This window comes from Botryllus schlosseri, chromosome 3 (assembly GCF_051294905.1).
Source record: "Botryllus schlosseri isolate E-star chromosome 3, Bs_hap1, whole genome shotgun sequence".
Taxonomy (NCBI): Eukaryota; Metazoa; Chordata; class Ascidiacea; order Stolidobranchia; family Styelidae; genus Botryllus; species Botryllus schlosseri.
This window is the reverse complement of record NC_137238.1, coordinates 36,174,513-36,198,144: the sequence shown is the minus strand read 5'-3', so window position 1 is coordinate 36,198,144 and position 23,632 is coordinate 36,174,513. Positions and strand designations below refer to the sequence as shown.

General features: G+C 39.3%; 1 non-coding gene across 1 annotated transcript; it reads right to left on the bottom strand.

Moving 5' to 3' along the window:
- Window positions 1-19,390: 19,390 nt before the first annotated feature.
- Trnal-cag (transfer RNA leucine (anticodon CAG)) lies at window positions 19,391-19,473 on the bottom strand. The gene has a single exon. It is a non-coding gene; the product is annotated as a tRNA-Leu (tRNA).
- Between the last annotated feature and the right edge of the window lie 4,159 nt (window positions 19,474-23,632).

Here is a 23,632-nt window from a genome sequence, read left to right as displayed (position 1 = left end):
TAAACTGAAATCAATTTCAGCGTTTCAAAATGCTTTGCTTAGAGTTCTTTCGAAATCTCAAACTAGGTCGCGGGCTGCAAAATATGACCTCGCGGACCGCTTGTTGGTGACTCCAGTTTACAGGGTTCGCACTTGGTCATTCACAAACAGAGTCACGGCGTATTTTAGAAGCAATCGTGACTAAAATCTCTTGTACAAGCGCTTGTAACTGTTTCCAATTATAGGCGAATCGCATTCACGGTTTTTAGGTAATTTTACGAGGAAGCATTTAGTCAAGGCTCATCGCTCGCAACGACGACAGATTCCGTGAAAAGACGGGGTTTTGTCTAAAATTTCGCAACTATGTCGAATCAGGCCTGTCGCAGATGCGGTGCAGTCTCGTGTTAAAATGCTGCACCCAATTATTCACGGTTCATAGCCACACTAAATCATGACTACCATCGTCGCATCATACAATAATGACTTCATTTTATCACATGCGGGTGGCTATAAAATAACTAATCGAATTTTACGAGGCGATACGTTCACTGCTGTAAAGGTCAAGGTACCCGCTACAAACCATCAACTCGTTAATATGTTTTAATACCTTATAACGGATGCTAGATCTTATAATAGAACGCATGAATCGTTAGTTCTGACGGAGGTGAAATTCCGGGCAAATAAGGTTCGTCGGCACGTCAGCAATTTCGAGGGTTAGCTGATAAACTGCGCATATTTGAAGCAATGTATGCCGATTCACGCGCGTGATTAATAGGGTCCTTGAAAAAGATTGATAACTCTAGTACAGTTTCTGAAACGGGGTCAGATATAAGCGGTGGCTAGCATAGCTGCATTCGTAACGTACCGTATTGCATTGCACTCAAAAACAGACTTGGATAATTCTAGTTGCCAATTAGACTAATTGGCTGCAAGCTGTTCACTGAATAGTATATTCTTATTGAAAGAAACCTTAATCTTTTCGGCTGACACTCGCCTGGGGTAATCGTCAGCAACTAGAAGAGAATTGGAAATACCATCGTATATTAACAACACTACACGCTCACCAGAACAACGGCCATATGACTGGCCTCGACTTAGTCGCAAGAGAACCCCATTTTCTGCTCCATTTGACGCAATTAAACTCACACTCCGAAAATAAAGCGACTGTTAACGCCGTACGGCCGTCCCCATCGCGTTGTCAACAAGCTACACTAGTTACCAGCGCAAAACGTATAGCTAATATCATACTAAGTAAATATTCTACAATAAGTCGCAGTGCAAACAAGGCATCGTGTCTCCAAAGAGAATAACTGTTTATCTTTACCGGCTTGCCATATTTCAGGAGAAAATACAGTCATTCTTGTAGCACTGAGTATCAATCATCATGTCTTATTATCGAAAGGCTAGTTGGTAATATTGTATATACTGCGAGTAACCATCCGTCGACAGGAATTATTATCTACTGTGACCTCACAGAGCGTCTGTCGTCACGGTGGTCAGGTCGCAGCAAACTGGCATCTGAAGTGAATAGCCAGACTTGGATAACTAGACAATTCTAGTCGTATAATTAGACTTATTGTAGCGAAATACCGGTAAACTAATCTGTGAAAGGTTCCTTTGTTAGTTCTAATTCTAATCTAATTTTTGAAACGTTTTTACGCTTTAATCTCAATTCTAGGCTAATCTATTGTCTGGTTATCCTGAAAATGCTACAGGAGAATCAATAGTGCGAAACGAGCCAAGCTTGCTGTACAGAAATTAATTTGCCATTCTCGTGCTTATGAGAATGCACTTTTATTTGATATGAGCGTGATTCAATTTCTAAGTTTTTTCGCGAATCCAGCAATTCAAATTTTCCAATCAAATTTCGAAAAACCTGTGTAGCCGTAATCCTAATTCTAATCAAATTTGGAAAAACCTGCGTAGCTACAATGCTAATTTCTATCAAATTAGGAAGAAAAAAACTGTGTAGCTATAATTCTAATTATAATCTAATTTGTAAAACCTGTAGCTATAATTCTAATCTTATTTGTAAAAACTGTAGCTCTAATTCTGATTCTAATCTAATTTAGAAAAAAACGTGAATTTGGAAAAGCCTATGTAATGTAGCTATAATTCTAATTCTAACTCTAATCTAATTTGTAAAACACTGAATAGATATACTTCTTATTCTGATCTAAAAACCTGTGTAGCTATACTGCTAATTTTAATCTAATTTGGAAACACCTGTGTAGTTATAATTCTAATTCTAATTCTGCTCTAATTTGTAACATACTGTATATATATACTTCTAATTCTATTCTAATTTAAAAGAAGCGTGTAGCTATAATTCTAATTCTAGTCTAATTTGTAAAACATCTGTATAGATATAATTCTAATTCTGACCGAAATTGGAAGAGCAAAAAATTGTCTAGTGATCCAAGTCTGTGGGTGCGTAAGTGAAAGACTTTCAGTTTTTTTAGGTCGACCCAGTCTTAGAATAGGATTTACTTTTTAGTTACTTGGAAATAGCTACTTTTACTTCTATTTGAATAAAAGTATGACTACTTTGAAGTCTCTATACATACGACCATATTAATTCTCAGTAACACCGCGTTTTTGAAATATCTGTCTAACGCTAACCCAAAACAACCGCGATGTACTGCACAAAGCTATACACTTCTTATCATATCGGAAACTTAGCATCTGCCTTTAAGCCGGATCGGATGACAAGGCTAACAAAACTTTGGTCGACTAGATAGGGTCATAATTAGATTACCTTTACCGAGAAATTGCGTTTTCAAACGCCATCCGACGCGTACGAACAGCTGAACTAAAAGACTAACCGGAATCGCCACAACAAATACTCTTTTCGAAAGAAAATAACTTTCACAGTTGCAGTACCATCGTGAACGTGATAGATCCACGCGTATCAAAATAAATATAGCTGAAAATGCAATCGGTGATAATGTCAGTGATAAGATATTTTACAGACGAATACTAAATGATAACGGTTTCGTATAGCTCGCCACTGTTAATACGAAAAGTACATAGCGAGGTAGTCGGTGTAATGTAATGTTATATTCGTGAAAACTGATCCAATACCGATATACTTACCCAGTGACATCATTCACTCTAGAATTTCGAAAATACAACTAAAGCAGGAGAAATTCCTACATAATTTGACAGTTTGATTGCAAAGAACACTGCACAGAGAATGTACAGTAGGGCTCTTCAAAAATGACTTTTTTTCTCAAATCGTACTGGCTACTTGATAAAATTGTTAGGTTGCCTAATTTAAGTTTACACACAAAATTTGGTTCAATTCCAGCCAGTAACCGCTTTGCTACAGGAGAAGAAAGTTTCTATTTATTATATAAAAATAAATAATAAAAAATTTGAAAATATTCTGTTCACCCCATGAAAGTGTTAGGCTGTCTATAGAAACGATGCTCACCCAATTTGGTTCATTTCCAGCTAGTAGAAGCGGAGTTATTGCCGTCGAAAAATTTGGATTTGAATAAAATAGTATTTACGGTGACCGTTTCTTTGTTTATTTATTATAGTTGTGCTCACCGTAAATACTATTTTATTCAAATCCAAATTCACCCTGTCGAGTGTCAGGAATTGATATAATTTAAAACTCACACAAAAGACGCTAGGCTAGTCATTATATCCCTCTGCCTGAAATTGCCTTATACCAGAATAGCACTCGAATAGTATATTCATGTTGAAATGAACCCGAATATTTTCGGCTGACACTCGCCACGGGTAATCGTCAGCATTTCGGGATTATTTCAATAAGAATAAACTATTCAATGGTATATTGAAGTTCTTTACCTAAAAGAAGCTCTTATTATGGCATTCACGGATAATATCCAACTCGCTCAAGTTTCCAAGCACTGTTTACAAACAACCAAAGTCTCAAACCGAATGACGTGCATCTGCATCAGGAGTGTCTATCAAATGAAACTGTGCAATCAATCCAAAACACCGCAACTATTTAGCCCGACACGCCTTTTAGAATCTACGCTATATACGTTCACACGTCATTAACGAAAGCATACATCAACCCCAGTGTGCAGAAGTAATATTGGGTATTTGTCATGAGAGATTAATCTGTTTTCAAGTTGTTTATCGAGCAAATTCCACGCCAAAACTATATATATATATTCGTATTGAAATAAACCCGAATATTGTGGCTGACACTCGACAGGGGTAATCGTCAGCAACTATAGTGGAGAATTGGAAAGGGCATTATGCATACAGGGCTGGGCTGATCAAAAATAACTTTCTTTTTCAGAGTTTACTGATTACTTCATAAAATTGTTAGTTGGCTGAAAAAAACGCTTCACACTAGATTTAGATCAATTCCAGATACATTGCTATAAGAGAAGAAAGTTGATGATTTATTATATATAAAAAAATTAAAAAGTTTGAAAGATTTTAATAAAAGCGAAGTCATTGACGTGCAAAATTTGGATTTCAATAAATTAGTATTTACGGTGGCTAATGTTTTGATTAATAACGAAAGAATTAGCCACCGTAAATACATTTTTATTCGAATTCAAATTTCACTCTTCAATAGCTTCGTCTCTGCTAAAATCTGTCAATTTCTTTAAAATTAGTATATATGTTTTTAAAACTTTCTATTGCTATAGCAATGCTGCTACACGTTGGAATTGATTCAAATCTATTGCAGTCTAACTTGGAAAACTGTGTAGCTTCTTGAATAAAACAGCACGCGAAAGTCCTTTGAGTCAGCAAAAATATGAATATACAGCTAAAAGCTGGATTCTAATTCTAATTTAATTTGGAAAAGCTGATATTTTCTAGTTGTTAGACTCTGTATGTAACTGCTATACCTAATTTTTCAAACCCACATTTCAGGCGACCCAAGATAAACGATTTTTCTCCCAGAGGTAACAAGTTTCATTCAGCCTACGTCTAACCGAAAGGATGGGTCGCAGACCACACAAGTTGCGAAAATTGGCGTAACACAGGATTTCACATTTCACGAAGCCGCAAATAGATTATTGGCTGCGATAATTAATAGCGTGCAACCCCAAATAAGAGATGACGCACGTTGCAAACCACATAAGAAGGCCAAATCGGATACACGGTGTAATACGCGAGGCCTAACCTACTGGTAAAACAGCTAAGGCTGATTCGTAAATCTTTCTGTAGTCAGTCGCGGTTTATCGGTTTGAGATAATATTGCATCTAATAACTAGGGTTTGTCACAATGACTCAAGAACTCTTTGTCATAAGGAGTAAATTCATCAACGAGTATTACAGTTTCGATAGTAATTAGCACTGTGGGAGGCCGCAAACGCCGATTCATCGCATGTAGTACAAAGTTATACGCGTTACTGGAAATGACAACCTACAGCATTGTCACAAAGTGCAATAAAATGGGTACGTGGGCGAAATAATAACATGGTGTAATAGGACTATATTCTACAATATGTCGTTCGAATAGCGGGGCAGATGGCGTAGTGGTGAGCGTCGCAGGCTACCCGGGTTCAAACCCAGCGTCGGATGTTAAACTGGGCTCCTCCCCCCTCCGTGTCGCTGTTCTTACGGCGACAAAAAAGCCCAGAAAAAAGACCCGATAAAGAAAGTAAATAGTAAGAAATAGCCTCGAAAAAAGAACAGACGAATACAGATCAACATCGAAGAAGACTCTGACACCGGGCACTACGTCGAGGTGAATGTCAGTTCAAGAGACCCGAACTGGTCGTTCGGCATCCCCATACGTTCATTACATCGCATTCTGTGTCATATATATGGCATTGTACATTGTGAGTGTGAGCAGATGAAAATATAGTCAGATGATTATGTTAAAAATACTTCCAATTTTTCACTAAATTTTTACATTTTGGTTTTTGAAATGTAGAAAGTAGATTTAGGATAGCTATACTGTACATCAGTGTTATGAAAGTCATGAGGAAGACGAGAAATTTCAGTATTACGATGGCTCAATATATTATCGAAAATTGTACCTATTCGTAGTGTCATTGGTCATTTTGCGGTAGTCGCTATATGATACGTCGTTGAATTTCGAAATTTATAATCACCGCCGATCGACTGCAAAAAGTATGTGACCCTTCGATCAAATCTACTTTTTTGAAACTGCTCACTTTAGAACTTTTCCAACCTTTTCCACTTTTACCCGATGTGTAGTTTGACACGCCTCGTAAATCATCAGTACTTTACTTCTAATTGAGTAAAAACTCATATCATGCTCTTAATCAGACTTGGACAATTATAACTATTAATTCTACTTGTCTAAATGCCGGTAATCTAATTCGGATCTAGTTTGTCAAATGTTTCTATGCCCTCATTTTAATTCTAATCTATAGATTATAATTCCCCCATTCCCTGAAAATGCTACAAAAAACTGTATATTACTCCTAGTCTGCTGGAAATAGCAAGGAGCTGTTCCCCTTTACATCACATTCACATTACGTGATCTACCTCTCGAAAACCTACAACTGACGTATGACCCTCAAAATACCATCCACTGAAGAAGTCATCTATCCAAAGCAGTGTAAACCCACGCGATACTATCACAAACACCGTATAGACTCATTGACGTAAACTCAATAGACGTGTCATTTGAGAGTTGTAATCCGCCCCATCAATGTTCAGTACGAAACAAGATATATCAAATGTCATAGATCGTCATTTTATACTCAGGCTGTACCCTGGATAGAATATCTGGCAGCGCACACTCTATTGTGCGTGGCTTGCGGTGTTTTTCGGCGCATATCCAACGTGCGAAGCCAATTATTTCCTCGTTTTGTGCTTTGAGTCATCGAGGTTAGAGCGAGCCAGCGCGCGGTTAAGTTCGGTGCGAAGTCATTACGGAGTCAAATGCCGGCGATTGTTTAGCGGAGATGCCGCAGAGTCGGCAAGAACAAAGCCTAGAGCAGCGGTCGGGAACCTATGGCTCGCGAGCCATATATGGCTCTTTTGGGTATAAGATATGGCTCTTTGCCACATAACTATTTTTTGTTACTGAATTGATCAATATTGCAGCAACTAGTTAGTAAATTTTCATCACGACCACAATAATTATTCTCGTGAGCGTATAAACATGTCTTTGAGAGGTAAAGACAATGCCGTCTTCGGGTTAGGGGCTCGGACAGCCCTTTTCAAAATCCCCAAATTGAAGTTACTGTCGCGCCGGCGACCAATATCACTCGCGAATTTGATGTACCCGACTCGAAATCTTGGATTGCACGATACGTTGATTGACCAAAGAGAATAGCAGACATGGTGATGCCCATAAATGACAACGTAGTCATCAAATATATATACGCACCGTTTTCCTGATCCACGGCGCGAAATGAACTGCCGTGGAATTGACATTCACATTATAAACAACGCCATAGCTACCATCGTTCTTGATTGGTATGCCGCTTTGTGACACCAGCGATAAAATATAGGCATGTAGCGCAACGTTATATGTTCTCGCCAAATACTTTCAGAATTGAAAAGTATAGATCAGTATTTAGATTTTCGGAATCAGTGCAACAGTTACATTCAGTTCACATCAGTTATAATAAATTCCAAGCTATTTACGATGAATGGCGGTATCAGTAGCGAAGTTTGGCCCGTCTGTGCCTTACCTATCGCATCGGGCTGTATTTTCGAATAATAAATATGCAAGTCGCCTAATTTTGGGAGGAAAATGTTCAAAATTCAGTCATTCATTAACATCGATAGAAAATACCAATAGTAATTGAAATTTTCACAATTTTCGTTCACTCATCGTAGCGACAGGTGACGAACTGCCTCGCTTGCCTCCCCTAACCCCATGTCACTGATGTATCACACCTTACATTGGGTATATACGGCTGTAGCGATCATGTTTGGCTCCATTTACGCATGTGATCATGGGTTGTCGCATTTAAAAGGAGCATCACGACGAAGCTACGTTCTCGTAACTCAAATTTCGCATGCTTGAATACCGATACCAGCATGATTAGTACGAGTTTTTTACGGAGAAAATGAGTCGCACACGACGAATCCCATGTGCTACCATGAGGGGTCAAATTTTCAATTGTGACGTAACAGTTGATCGACATGTATGGCTCTTTGGAAGTTAAAATGGAAAAAAATTGGGCCAATATGGCTCTTCAGACGAAAAAGGTTCCCGACCACTGGCCTAGAGAATCAGTCTTGGATAACTCGAAAATTTTATCTTTTCCAAATAGATTAGAATTAGAATTATAGCTACACAGTTTTTGTGAATTAGATTAGAATCATCATAACTGAATTCACAAAAACTTTTATACTCTGAATTAGTCCAGCCCCTCTCAAATCAGAGTTCTTGCTCATAAGCAACAGAATGGCAATGTCTGTACACCAAGCTTGGCTCGTTTCGCACTATACACCTCACCTGTAGCGTTTTCAGGAAAATCAGGAATTCTATCAGAATTAAAATTAGACCATAAAAACATTTCACGAATTAAACTAGAACGAGATTACCGCATTTCTGTTCTACCGAGCACGCGAGCCTAATCCAAAATCAAACGGAATAATCCGACAGTACACTCATTCTGACATGATATCATATTGAACTCCAATAACCCGCTGGCTTACATATTAACCTAAACTTGAGTAACCCTGCTTAGGAATATTGTGGATATTCGAAGCGACAAGTTCACAACTTCGTTAGAAACTTATATGTTATTATGAATTACATCCAATGGGATCATATTTACTAATAGATCTGACGGAAGGGGTGTCTTCGAATATTTAGGGCAACGAATTGGTTATGCATCTTCGGGTGGGCCAGGCATTGTTATTAATCAATCACCTTGTTGCATGTTGGTATTCAATATTCATTGACTTACCATCGGGATTGTCGGTATAGTCACATGATATTGGAATCACCCACATGTAAGAGAAAAAAAAACTTTTAAGAGACGCACACGATTCCAAATGGGTATTTCTTTATGGAGCACATTATCTTCCTCTTCGGTTTGTAGGTAGATGTATGCACTGTGGGGCTCAGATTGTAAAGACGCTACAATATTAAAATCGAAAATTCAAATGGCCCTGAACTGTGTAGCTATCATTATAATTCTAATCCAAATTGTAAATTCTGCAAATTTGATATCCTTGTCTAATTCTGACTGCACCACGAACACTCAGCACGAATGTACTGATTACTGCGTGGTATCCGTATATGTTTCATGAGTATCACTCCGTGTCCTACTTCAAGACGATCACTATTCAAAACGGCCAAACAATACTGACCGCGCGTAGCTAATCACAGGCTTGTAAAATTAGTCGCCGCCTAATTAGCCTTTCACAGCGGTCGTGCGTTAATGTAGTGCAGGCTAAATCACACGGCCATAAAATTAACTTAACGGCCAAACGGGTGTCGTCAATCTTTCGAATTGTATATACTTGGGTCTCGGGTTTACGGCAGTGCAGTAGGTCGATGTGAATCACGAGCGGTTTAACCCTAGTAAAATGCAAGAAAGTCTATATATCCTTAGGCAAAATGCGTCTGCTGCTTCAACTACCGAGACAGGGGGTCTGCACTAACGCAAGTCTTGCATTGCTCTGCGTTATAAGATTAATCAACCGAGTTTTTGTTGCCGAATCTACTTAGTACCAGTGCCCAATTGCGAAGCATTTTTTGGATGATTCATTCGCTCTGAAGCGTCTCAGGCTTTGGCTGGGCACAGTTTCGATACTATTTTTTACTGTGGAAGCCTTGAAAATCGTTTGGTCGTTTCACAGCACTCGAATCATTTCGCGCAGCTCTACTGACCACATCTACAAACGGTTAGCGTTACAACGTAACATAATACGCAATACACTGACTTCTCAACCTGCTACTGTAAATATCAACCCCAACGATTCTTCGTATACCCGTATAACAAGCGACACCTCATCCATCAACTCGCATAGGCTAACACACCCGACTAGGCGCAGGTTATCGGATCACGATCAGTAAATATGCATTCACCGAGCTGACGAAAGCCAGAACAATACGGCCACACGGGCAGAACTGAACGGGGTAAACAGAGAGGCTAAAATCGGACCCAATTTATAAACCTGGCGGTCGCTATGTATATATATTATCATGTAAACAGAGGTGATAGGTATAGGGTTAGGCACAATGATTCGGCCGAGTACTCGAATCTGAAATTACACGCTCCTTAATTTATCAACGAGAATTACAGCTTGGATACTATTTTCAACTGTGGAAGCCTTGAAACCTCGATTTGTCGTGTCGCAGCATACGAGACGTGTACTACAAAGCTACGCACGTTAGCGGAAATGACAAATCTGTAAAGCCATGATCGGCACAGAGAATTATTACAAAGTGCAATGAAATAGGGACGGTCTAAAAAATACTGCGATGCAGCACTAGCATTATACTAAGGTTACCATATGCCCCCTTTACGAGGATATGTCCCCCTCTGTCCGGAAATCGAAAATGTGTGCCGAGGACGCCTCGTTGTTCTCCTTTTTGACAATTCGTCCTCTTTCATAGCTTTGACGGCCAGGCTAATGGACAGGCACATCTGAAATACGCCACAAATGAGTCCAAATATGTAATGTGGATGTTCAAGCGGGTCTTTCATAAAAAATGACCTTTTTTAGTCCACGGCACCACGGCACTACCATTGTCATTAGAATTTACCAAGTTTATGTATCAGTTCCACTGCGGCCACTGCCCCGAAAACTTCAATGACTTCTCGTCCTCGGTATCGAGAGTGCATGAGTATAACACACGCGCGCCAACGTCGCATAACTACCATATGGTAGCCAGTGGTTCCCAACCTTTTTCGACTCATCGCCCCCTTTTCAAACTCCAGACCGATCATCGCCCCCCAAATACTGGGAACCGAAAAATGGGCATACAGACTGAAATCACAGGCGAGTTGACTAAAAAAAAAGGTCAACTTTTCGGCTCGACCTCGAAATTACACTTTTCCAGCTAAATTTTGGTGATTTGACTAACAAAAAAGGTGATTTCTCTGACTTGATTCCAAAAGGACCGTAACAGCACTTCGTCAGCCCCCCCCCCCCCCCAATACGTTGGTCTTGACCCTCCTCCATAGGGCGATAAAGCAAACTTCTGCAACCCTCAGACCCAACTCCCCCGATACCTCTTTACCGCAACTTCTCAGCACAAAATTTTGGACTCTTTAGTTAGGCGGCTTACTTCGCTTTCTATCATTCATGATTGAATCGGTCAATATGATCGGGAATTGCATATATATTGCTGTCAATTTTTTATCCAGATTTACCGGTAAAGCTGAGTGAGGTGTCTTGGAAAATGTAGGGCCCGTAAATATTAATTGGACATATTCGGACGGACCCGTGGGTAAAAGGACTTCGTTACGTAATGACATTTCGTGGCCTGTCTGTTATGTCAAAAGATATTCAAATCGCCCATACGTACTAAACTAAAAGACGCACACGAAATTTTTTGGAAAAAGTTGCCTTAATTTCCAAAATAATACTTTATAATTTATTCGATGTTAATTCACGAAAAAACTGTGGGCCCCCATCCCAATTGAGGGTTTGGGTGTGGCAGTTATGTTCATGAACGCCAATATAACCATTTCAACGCGCAATCGCCCCCTATCGCCTCCTTCGTCCATTTTCGCCCCCCTATCGCCCCCTTGGCTATTTTCGCCCCCCTGGACCGACAAATCGCCCCCTGGGGGGCGATATCCACCACGTTGGGAACCACTGTGGTAGACAAAATAATCTTCTCTCTATCAAACACGCCGGACCTCATTTGTGGAGCAGTATCTCGCCGCATATCCGACAGTCATCGAGCATGTCCATTGTCCACGTTCAAGTCGAAATACAGACAATTTCCACTGAATCAATACTAGTTGGTTCTCTAGTTTACCAGACCACGACCATAGATATCGATCTCACCTTCCGACACATGCCACCTTTTTTGTCACCTGTCCTTTTATATTATATTATATTCTTTTACTTAGCATTCAGCGTGCATGCCTACTTTTTTACAGCTCCTATGTCAGGTGGGTGTTTGATTTCGAAGACTCCAAATCGTTTCGACACCTTCCTATCTTTCATTGTATCGCAGTCTTGTGGTATATTGAAATGATGAAATTTTCAGCAATAAATTGAATTGAAAAGCGGGTCATTCCGGAGTCGATTCGGAAAAATGACCTTTTTTTAGTCAACACAACAGGATTTCCCGGATAATTTTCAGAATACGCAGTGGTTTAATCCGGTAATTTGTAAAAAGTGTCCTCCTTACCGGAGTCCAACATACGGCAACCCTAAATTTATATTATTTGTGGTCGCATGAAATGTACATAACATAATAGTACATAACGCGTAACAAAAATGTATATTTTCCATATACAATGATTCCTGAATAATATCCTGTGAATTTTAGACCTCGTTAGAGCGCCTCCACTCAGCTTGACTTTCTATACGAATACAACTACAATGCTCGCCACTCCCTAACGAACACTGGATGATAAATCGCTTAGTTTCTGGAATAATTGAAATTTCATCTATGTTGACTTTCTGTATGTTCCATCAATCGGCATACCAGCCGGATTAAATCCATTCAACCTTTCCACCAGCGTCGCCCTGTCGGCAGACTTCATGTTTGCATGATATCCGCCATATCACAAAGTTTTTGCGCGGGCCTTTATGGCGTATGATCGTAAAGTACGGATTGATACGTACCAGAAAATGCGTATAAAAAGCAGACTTGGGGATTATGGAACATCATTGATATAAGAAAAAACACCGGATATACAACGGCTTATCTGCGACTGCCTTTAGTATTTCACGTAGGCGCGCGATTTCGGATATAAACCAGGCGTGGGATAAATTCATATTAGGACTCAACATCACGCATTTTGGGTGTCATGACGTCAATGAATTTGAAATTTGCCGGCGATGTATCTTGAGCTATGCGGCCGTATTTGGCAAGGGTAATTTTCGTTGAAATGGCGGGGAATCCTGTAACGTTAAACGATTAGATTATTCTTTACCAAAAATTGATATGTTTCTGTATATGAGTATGTCTAAGCCGCTCAAGGTCACGTCTGAAAAGAGACTTCCTGCAGACTGTAGTATGCTACTAGTATCGAATGCCAGTCACATAACGGGATATATCTTGAGTTCTGCTAGCGATACACTTCTGCAGAAGAGCACATTTTACTAACATCAAAATAACGCCTAATAGTCCAGTATAAAGCATAAATAGTAAAATATAAAGTCCAATATGACCACGCGTACCTATTCCCATGCAAGCTTGGGCAATGTGCATGTGCAATGTGCATATATGTCTGAAGCTGAGGAACTAACCCATAACGACATATATCTTTCGTTGTAGTAATGACATGCATTTTCAGTTTGTATTAATGAATAGCAACCCTCAATATGCGTCTATCGATGCTAAAATTTATGTTATTATTACTTGATTGTTTTCATGCGACTCCAGCGAATCTAAAGTTTGAAATTCGAACACGACACCAAAAAAGGTTAGGAACCTCTTGTGTACAGTGTGCGTATCTTGGTCAAGCAATATATGTCACGACATTTGTACAGCTAAGCTGTGAGTGTATATGTACGGTAGGGTTGTTCACCGAATTCGACCCGATTCTAACTGGTAGATGTAAACGCACAGGACTTAATAGTTGGAATTTATTATGAATTTTTTTTTTTAATTCAAATTTTCCTGTCAACTTCATGCAATTGTTAAGTAGCCTTAAAGAACGATGCTTAACGAATTTTGCTAACTTCCAACCGGAAAAGGCAAAGTTAATGCAGTTGAAAATTTTGGATTCGCAAAAACAGCCTGAACGGCGGATAATCCCAAAATTACTAATGAAAAAAACTCAGATAACTCCGCTTCTACGGGTAGGAATTGCGTCAAATTTGGTGCAAATTCAAAGTTTTCAAATTCTCATGCATTCACATCTACCATTGCAATCGAGCCAAATTTGGTGTGCAGCGTTTTTTTAGGCAACATAACAATTTAATCAGTGAATCCCTGCAATCAGAATAAAAATGCTATTTTTAAACATCCGTGATGTACAGTTTTGGTAACAAACCAATTCGACCATGTGAAGTTTTTAAAATTTAAAAGATATTATTGTCATTACGTACGAAATTACATCTTTGTGATCAACTTTTTATTAATATTCCCCAAAAAGAATCGAAAATTTGTATCAGGTGTAGTCTACTCTAACCGTCTAAGCCTAACGAATGTCTGACAAACATTCACGATCATTTTGCCTAAGCGCCCTGAGTTGTTTTGAACCGGAGTCAGTCCCGTATTGATAAATACGTTTGTTTACCGGCGCTACGTATGTGACCTGTTATATGTTGCGGTTAGCTGACTTGATTAGGTTCGCACTTTTGGTATGCACAAGGTCCTGTAATTTAGCGCGTTATCAAGTTCGGTGACTTAAATATAGCTGTATATTGTTAGCAGAGTTGACGGTATGTGTTCTAGTGTTTATCCAACTGCTATACAAGTCGATATCGTATTTGCGATGTCGAAAACTTACGTAATTTACATCCTGTTATGTACGTTACCTTCGTTTACATTAATCCAACCCGTGACCCCGCAAATAATGTCGAATGCAGATTTTTATTTCATTGCTTCGTCATAGACTGAGGAATATTTCATCCCCGAATATGCCCCAGCGATTTTAAGTAGGGTGACCATATACGTCCTCATTTAGGAGGATTTGTCCTCCCTTTTGATGAAATGTCTTCCCTTCACCCGAATGACCTTGTTTTTGACAATTCCCCGCCTTTTTAGCCTAAATTGCCAAAAAGGACCACGAAAGAAAGACGGGCGACTGATTGCAAACTGAAAATGACTTTGTTTTAGTCAACACCGATGAAATAAGTTGAATGCGGGTATTCCTGGTGACAAATCTGAAAAAATGACCTTTTTCACTTTCAATCAATACCAGAGAAGTATCGTTAAAGTGCGGGTACTTCGGGAGTCCGAGTCAAAGTGATGACCTTTCTTTTAGTTTTAGAATTTTTCGTCAACACATCAAGGTTTCCTGTAAATATTTCAAAATCAACAGTTTTCAATTTCGGTCAGTTAACTTTTATGATTTGAAAAAGTGTCCTACTTTTCCGATTCCCGATATGGTAACCCTATTTTAAGTGAGCTCTGCAATGAATATATTATGATTTCCTTGTTACATGAGTCAATTGACATGAAATTGAATGCGTTACAATCACAAATTTACTAATTAGCTTCTATAAAATGAGCTTTGTAATCATATCGTCAATTGGAATTGGAGTTTCTCATACCAATATCACGCATTAACAGATAAAGCTTGTAACTACTCACCCGATTCACTTTACGAAACTAGATACTTGAGTATATTTTTTCTTTATACTTCCAATTTAAGTCATGTCTTAAAAATCACTATTTGCCTTGTAGATGAGTAAGAATGTAGCAACGCAACGCAACAACTGCGACACACGCGAGTCCTCGAAGTAGAACTACCATATAACTAGGACGGAAGACAAGAAAACGCATCGCCGGTCTTGTGGTGCGGAACAACATCTCGCCGGCTATCCGAGAGTCGTCGAGCATGCCTAGTGAATTAAAGCAATTTTTACTGAATCAATACTGGTCGTGTGGTCAGCCATCAAGATTACCGGACCACCATCTGACATATCGACTCCGCCTACCGACACATGCAGCATTCATTTACGTCGCTTTTCTTAAATCCAATATATAGATGCCTCTCATCATGCTAAGCCAAGGTGGGCGTCTGCGATTAGAAGACTACTCCAAGTCGTAGCGACACCCTCCTGTCTTTTCATTATATCGCAATCTTGTGGTGAATTGATTTCATAAAACTTTTAATTAAATGAGGTCAGCCCAAAGCCGCGTATTTCATATACTGAGTGTTGCTATACTTCAGTATCGTTTCTGACTGTACTCTGACCACGATCTGACCACCCTGTGTATATTTGGGCTAACAAAATCCATCTCCAGCTCAATCTATAACGCCCTGCCTTCTTGGCTTACAATATTTTCGGGTATAGTTGTTTTATCGCCCTACCGGTACTGAAATATACCCGATTCTACAATAGCATTTGCTCTATGGCGGTTATGTTTGGTTCCCGTTGTGAAAACAAGCCGGAAAATGTACAGAGGTCATTATTATTATATTTCTAAACCTATCTGAGGATACTCTTGAGGGCAGACTTGGTCAACTATAGGAAATTTTCAGCTTCAGCTTCAGTAGATTAGCTTTAGTAGATTAGCTTGGCTCGTTTCGCGCTATGCGGTTCTCCTGCAGCATTATCAGGAAACTATTGGATTAGAATTAAAGTTTCGCAAATTACATTAGAAATAGATAACCAGCATTTCGATTATCTCGTTATCCAAATCTGCTTGGAAGTACAGAACTTCAATACGCTTACTACATACTATAGCAGCTGACGATTATTCCTGTCTAGTGCCAGCCAAAACATTCAGGCTTATTTCAACATGAATATACTATCCAATCTTCTGACATACCATTCAAAATTTATCAAAAATATACCTCATGCAACCATTTCTGCCTAACTCTACCCAAGGTCAATCCAGTTTACAATGACGTAGACGCGAACGTGGCTGTGAAGCGGCCGGCGTCAACATCTAAAGCGCGATCCAATATGTTTGAGTACAAGGCGTAGTTACCACTGTTGTGTTTGACCATCGCAAACACGACTGTATCACGGGAGATAGATAGAAAGGCCTGCCTCTGTACGATATATACTGTGCCGTAAAAAACGGTTGGCTTTGCGCTAATAATGGTGCATACCTTTCATGCAATGGAGCATGGAATAAACAGGTAGAGGGTTAACGAAAGGGCAGGTCTAGGAGCTGTAAACAAGCATGCACCACTGGCAAGGTTTTACTGAAAATCGTTAAACGCGCGTTGTTGTGCCAGAGTCGGACAACTAGAGAAATTCAGTTTTCCAGTCCAAGTCTTCCAACTATCATATGTTGGACAAAAAGATCATCGCTCCATCAACCGCGCCGGACCTGTAGTGTGGAACAGTGTCTCGCCGGCTATCCGACAGTCGTCGAGCATGTCCACATTCAAGTCAAAATACAAGCAAGTTCTACTGAATAAATACCAGTGTTGGGATCAAGTCACTGCCTTCGAGTCACGAGTCGTCTCGAGTCATTGCACATTTTGACTCGAGCCAAGTCAAGTCCATCCATCTTCGAAGGTGACTCGAGTCAAGTCAAGTCACTCGTTTTTTGGAAGTGACTCGAGTCAAGTCGTGTCAATTCAAGTCAAGTCACGAGTCAAGTCTCGATTCAAGTCAAATTGAATTTTCGAAGTATGAGTGGTGATGCAAAGTCATTACATTTTGTTAACTGGGTGAAGGACGGAATAAATGGCCATATCTTTTGAATCAAATAAGAAATACAAAGTTAAATATACATGCATAAAGACGTTGTATCGCTCACGCACACTTAGAGCTGCTAATACAATGCGTGAGTAACTGCGTATAGCTACTTGCTATAGTCTGTTAGTATCAACCAAAATAGAGGACCTAATACAAAGCCTCGAGAAGTTGAAACAAATTGATATGGCACTATACACTACCCATCGTCACATCCGCGATAATATATAATCGCATAATCTATGTACGTTGGATTTAAATTCTACAAGAGGGTTGGTAAAGGTGAGCACTGCGTAATGTAAGCACTGAGCCGTCTAAGAAACATAGATACGTTTCTATTAGATTAATCTACTACCACATACTACTACGACAACGTAGCCTAGGCTGTGATTGTTTCGTTTGCGGTCAATTTACAATCAGTGATTGACTGGTTGCCCTCACAAGTGACATTGGCGTATCGCAAACAATCCGAACATACACAAGATACAGTGATTTAATCGACACCGTTTACTTTATGACTTGAAATTGACTCGTAAATTTTGCTTCGAGTCACGAGTCAATCGACATTTTTGAAGCGCCGAGTCAAGTCAAGTCAAGTCATTTTTGCAAAGTGATTCGAGTCAAGTCAAGTCATACGAAAAAGTTGACTCGAGTCTTGCTCGAGTCAAGTCATGACTCGACTCATCCCAACACTGATAAATACTAGTCAGACCTCACCATTTACCGGGCCACGACCTGACATATCGATCTCGCCTTCCGTCACTTGCCACCTGATTCTATCGCTTGGCATTTTATACATATTCTTCTACTTCCATTCACTGTGCATGGCTCTTCTTTACATCGCCTAGGACCAGGTGGGTGTCTGATCTCAAAGACTACTCCTAGACGTTTCGGCATCTTCCTATCATTCATTGTATTGAAGTCTTGTGATGGTTTGAAGTGATGATATTTTATGAATAAACTTGAACTTGAACTTGAAATTAGAATTACTGAATGCGGAAAGACTCGGAAATTGAATTAAACGTCGAATCATAGAGAATTGCAAAAAAAAATCAAGATCCATTCATAACAAACCAGAGTTCACTGTCATAAGCATGAGAATAACAAATGCCTGTACACTATACAGTAGTGCTGGGCAGATCGACAAATTCTCTGGTCCTACAAAATCCGATTTTTTACAGCTCTAGTCCAACTCCGGTCCAACTCCTATAGGCTGGACTCTAGATATGACCGCGTTCCGATCCAAGAAACTCCGATAATAATTATCTACTCATAGGACGGTATTGAATATTGATTGAAACAATGCAAACAGGAAATTAAAAACTAACAGATCAAGCCCAACCCTTATCTGAAGTAATCATGCCAACTTGGACTTGACATGTGGTTTATTTCCATGAATGGTTCACTTTAACTATTGATCAGAGGGTGGAAGAGGGTAACGCTGTCCTCTTCTTAGTGAAAAGTATTGGTACTGATCCGGCTCCGATCCGACTCCGGCCGTATCAGAAAAGTACTGATCCGGCTCCTGCCAAAATTGAGAAAATCTGGCGTCGCACTATGCTACTCTCCTGTAGCATTTTCAGGAAAACCAGAAATTAGATTAGAATTAAAATTAAAGCATAGAAACCTTTCAGAAACTAGATTCGAATTCGAATTCGAGCAAAAAAAACATAAGATTTGATTAGAATTACATTACCGGCATTACGCTGTAATTACTCTAATTACACAACTAAAATTATCAGCAGTGGTCCAAGTCTGTTCGTGAGCAACGCAGCATTACATTACAACTAGCCGCAATTTTCGCAAAACAATTTCACTCGTAAAACCGACACAGCCATATGCCAAAACCACTTTCTAACCTATAACATTTGAAGTTCGCAATACAATCAATTTTGCTCAAAAGCTTCACAAAGCATTTCACAAACTGGTTAGAATTAGATTTCCGGCATCTTACCATAGAATTAGCTTGCTGTCCAAGTCTGCTTCATGATATCCGATAAAAATGTAATGACAGAAGTGGGATTCGAACCCACACCTCAAGGAGAGACTGCGACCTGAACGCAGCGCCTTAGACCACTCGGCCATTCTGCCGATATACACGCCGCTGCTCCTACTCGAAAGCGCAAAAAGTATTAGATTTGGATGTAGCGTATATAGAGTTGCTGAAACCGCTTGCTGCATAGTTCATGTAACTTATACGTCTAGTTTCCTTATAGTGTTAGCGCAGGGTTACCATATTTTGGAAATCTGAAATAAGGTCACTTTTTCAAACTTTCCAGTCTTTCAATACTGGAGTAAAATCCTGCAAAAATGGTCAATTTATCACGACTGTGCATGTGGTCAGTTGACTAAAATAAATTTTCCTAAATCTCAGTTCAATTTACACGTACATTTACCAAATTTCTCAAAAAAGAGTACAAATCCTCTTAAAAGAGGACGTATGGTAACCCTATGTTAGCGCCATTCCATACTGTATACTTTTCTATACAATTGAATGTTTGAAAAATGAAACAATGAAAAATTTCAATTATCAATAAAATGGTATTTACGGTGGCCAACTCTTTGATAATATATGATAGGTGTGCACACAGTAAATACTATTTTATTCAAATCCAAATTTTTCGACGGCACTAACTCCGCTTCCACTGGTCAGAATTGAGCCGACTTTGGTGAATATCGTTTCTATAGAGTATAGACAATCTAGCACTTTCATGGGGTTAACAGAAATTTTTGAAATTTTTATTTATTTATTTTTATGTAATAAATAGCAACTTTCTTCTCCTGTAGCAAATCGGCTACTCGCGGGAATTGAACCAAATTTGGTGTGTATAGGCTTAAATTAGGTAACCTAACAATTTTATCAAGTAGCCAGTACAATTTGAGAGAAAACTTCATTTTCGAATACCCCTAGCGTTCAATTTACTATTGTAAGATGGTACTGGTACACGAACTCTACCAGTTGCTGACGATTACCCCTGACGAGTATCAGCCGAAAATATTCGGGTTCATTTCAATATCAATATACTATTCAATTGTATATTGAAGTTCTGTACCTCCAAGAAGCTCTTGAATACTTTTCGTATCTGCCGTTATCTACATGCACTTGAAGTATAGTTTTGATATGTCTTGGAATCGCTTCTATTTCTAATTGAGTAGCAACGCTGAACACTTTGACTACCTCCGTTTTTCAACAGCACTTTTCAAAGTTTTCTTGACATAGATTGCCAATGGAAAACACCTTATTCGCTCTATCGACAAGTATAAGCCGCATGATAACTCGGGTGCCTAAGAGCTAGTTAAATACACACTCCAAGACGGTGCTCACATTAAACCAATCAACCCGAGAGCTTCTCGCTTCCGCACGCTATTGAAAACGACGCCCCAGTGATAACATGACTTGTGTACCAACCGCTTTATGGTGGAAGGCGCATTTGTTATGGATATGCAGTAAAAACAATGTCACTAAAAGGGCCGTGGTGGGAAATTTACAGTGTTTTGATAAATTAGCGATGGAAGCACGTCACGAATTTCAAACCAGATATATAGCAGGATAGCCGTGTTTACTAAAATTATCTCCATAAAGGGCTGGACCACGACCTGACATATCGATCTCGCCTTCAGGCACATTCCACCTCATTTTGTCGCCTCTCATTTTATACCATGTTATTTTACTTTTCATTCAGCGTGCAATGTGCATGCATCCATTTTACATCGCCTAAGCCAGGTGGGTGTCTGATTTCGAGTCGTTTCGACGCCTTTTTATCTTTCATTGTATCGCAGTCTTGTGGTGAATTGAAATGATGAAATTGATAGCAATAAATCGAATTGAAATTAACATGAATTGGTCACGAAACATGTTAAAGTATAAGTTGACTGTATGTTACACGCCGCAGTCGGAAAACTAGAAAGTTTTGAGCTTTTTTAAATTAGATTAGATTTAGAATTATTGTATTCGCGAAAACGTGGAAATGAAATAAGTTCAGTTCATATCAAATCAGACTACAGTCTCGCAAGAGAATGACGAATGTCTGTACAGCAAGCTTGGCTCGTTTTGCACTATACTGTTATGTAGCATTTTCAGAAAAATCAGTAATTATAGATTAGAATTCAAATTAGAGCATAAAGACATTTCACAAATTATATTCGATTCAAAATCAGTTCATATCACAGCAGAGTGCATTCCCATTAGCACGAGATTGGAAAATGTCTGCTAACAAAGCATGGCTGGTTGGGCACTATACAGTTACCCTGTAGGATTTTCATGAAAACCAGAAACTTGATTATAATTAGAATGGGAGTACTGAAACATATCACAAAGCAGGCTACAGAAATTACACAGATTACCGCCATTCGCTCTAATCAATCTTCTATACAATGCGATACTGATTTAAGTTTGCTGCAATGGCGCTGGAATGTAATCGGTAAATATCGCAATGCTGGCAAAGCTAAAATGAATTTTATAATCTGTGAACTTTATAATCTGTCCGACTCGACTATATATCATATAGCTTTGTCGATACCGTAAACTCGGATATTTGTCATAACCGCGCTCGTAAATACTTCTCAGCGAGAGGCTTGTAGTTACGCTTTTACGGCTCTCGTAAAGTTGGCTGTAGCTTGGTTCACACGAATTCCGAAGCTTGATAAATTGTTCTACCTACAACAAAGCGATGATCATGCGTTTAGCATGCGAGAGAGAGTTAATCTAGTGCTGCATCTACTTGGTGATACGCCACATGGATAATTACCATAAACTCCCTACTCTCCAACTATCACTAGACTATATTTGCAATGTTCCAATGACCATGGACGCACACTTGGACAACCGAATAATTCTATTTGAGAATGAAATATGCTTTGATACGAACTGAGCTCGATGCAATTTCCAAATTTTCACGAATTCAGTAATCATAATTATAATATAATTTGAAAGAAATGTTTCGCTACAATGATAATTTTAGTCTAATTTGGAAAACCTGACTATAATTCCAATTCTAATCTAATTAGTAACAGCTAAAAATCCTAGCTTCCCAACACTTTACCTATGATCGTACGAATATTTACATATAACGAGAACGATACCGAATTCCTCCGTTTTCAAAATAGTCGTAACGGATTACAAGGGGAGACTTTATGCCAACTGATTCTCATATTTGCCAGTGGCGGCTCGTCCTATAGGGCAACTGGGGCATTGCCCCACCTAAAATTCTGTTCAATAACATTTCTTTACCATTTATAGACGCACAGCAATCTATATAGACCGAAATCACAGCAAAAATCGTATTCTTCTTGTCCTTTCGCTTGTAAATGCCCATATATATAGCGAAGTCTCTGCGAAAATCGAATTCTCTTCGTGTTTTCGCTTTGCAAATGCCTAGCCGGGGCATGCCCCGGTAGCGCTCATAACAAGCTTTCACTGTCTATTCTCTCAAAGCTGCGCACAATAAAGAAACAGTGATTTACTCTCTCCTATTCATAAAATGACCGAGCAACCGGGGCAACATAGCCTGCTCGCCCTTAAGGTGTGATGTAACAATCGTATCTACATCTGAACTCGGTTACCGTCATATGCGTTTAGTCGACCTTTGCTGGTATAGGTCGATTTTGATGGTGTTTCACACCATGATAATTCTTGAAACTTGGTATGTTATGTCGTGATGGTGGTATTTAACATTGTCCCAAGTTTCAGGGTTTCTACTTAAAGTTTAGGGTAGTAATTCCGTTTCCGAAGTTGAGTGTGTGCTGATTCGTCATGTATCGCAAACAGATTTTACTCAAAAGCCGGTATTGGTATCCATTGATTTTGACGATGTTCCATACCGAGATCGGTCATGACATTTGGTACGGTAAGTCTTAATGTTAGTATTCAACGCGGTACCAAGTTTCAAGTTTGTCACTGTACTGTGTTAGTGGTAATTTCGTTTCCTAAGTCGAGTGAGAGCTGACTCGTCATTTATCGCAAACATATTTTACGCAAAGCCGGTATTGGTCTCCATTGATTTTAACGATGCTCCTTACCTAGATCCGTCATGAGCTTTTGCATGGTATGTCTTGATTTTAGTATCGAACGCTGTGCCAAGTCTCAAGGTTGGCACTCAATGATTAGGGCAGCAATTTCGTTATCAAGGTCGAGTATGTTAAAGATGTGCGCTGATCTGACACTTAGCCTACCTAACGCATTGCGGATTTCACGCAAAAGTCGGCGTATCTGTGTTAACGCTAACTGTGTTCCATACTGAGATAAGTGATG